General features: G+C 37.0%; 1 pseudogene; it reads left to right on the forward strand.

Annotated features, from left to right (window-relative positions):
- The first annotated feature begins 460 nt into the window (after nucleotides 1-460).
- LOC115941821 (U2 spliceosomal RNA) lies at nucleotides 461-533 on the forward strand (annotated as a pseudogene).
- Nucleotides 534-608: the final 75 nt, after the last annotated feature.

Here is a 608-nt window from a genome sequence, read left to right on the forward strand (position 1 = left end):
CTGTCTCACTGAATTCATCTAATTCCCATGGTTTCGACAATGTTATATTTCTATATGTTGATATCGTCTGTAAAATTTGCATAAGCATGACTCACGCTGGTCCAGGAACTGCTTTTCAATTCTTGGACATGGGTCTCTCGATTCAATGATTTAGGGACTATGGCTCTGAAAGCTGCATTTTAACAAGATCCAGTGCTTTTATGCACACTAGCATTTAAGAACTACTGATCCATGTCTTCCTATCTGACCTCCTTTTTGAGATTCACACTCAAATATTCAACTAACTATTCCTGACATTTGGATATATCTAAAGCAGCTCAAATTCTACATGTCCAGTGCTAATCTCATCATCTCACCTAACTTTCCCCCTTAATTTTCCTCCTGCTGTACCCTTACCTTGATGAGTGGTACAGTTATCTACCTACTGAACTTAGTCAGAAATCAGGACATAATTATCATCATCGCTTCTCGGCCTTTTGGCTAAGATCAAGTGTAGGATATAATTATCATCTTCTTTCTTTCTTTCACCCTCACATACAATCACTCACAGATCCTTTTGTGTTCTATATTCTCATAGTGTTTAAACTCCCACATCATTTTTTTTTTTT

This window comes from Leptonychotes weddellii, unplaced genomic scaffold (genome assembly GCF_054177405.1).
Source record: "Leptonychotes weddellii isolate Sample4059 unplaced genomic scaffold, ASM5417740v2 HiC_scaffold_23248, whole genome shotgun sequence".
Lineage (NCBI taxonomy): Eukaryota > Metazoa > Chordata > Mammalia > Carnivora > Phocidae > Leptonychotes > Leptonychotes weddellii.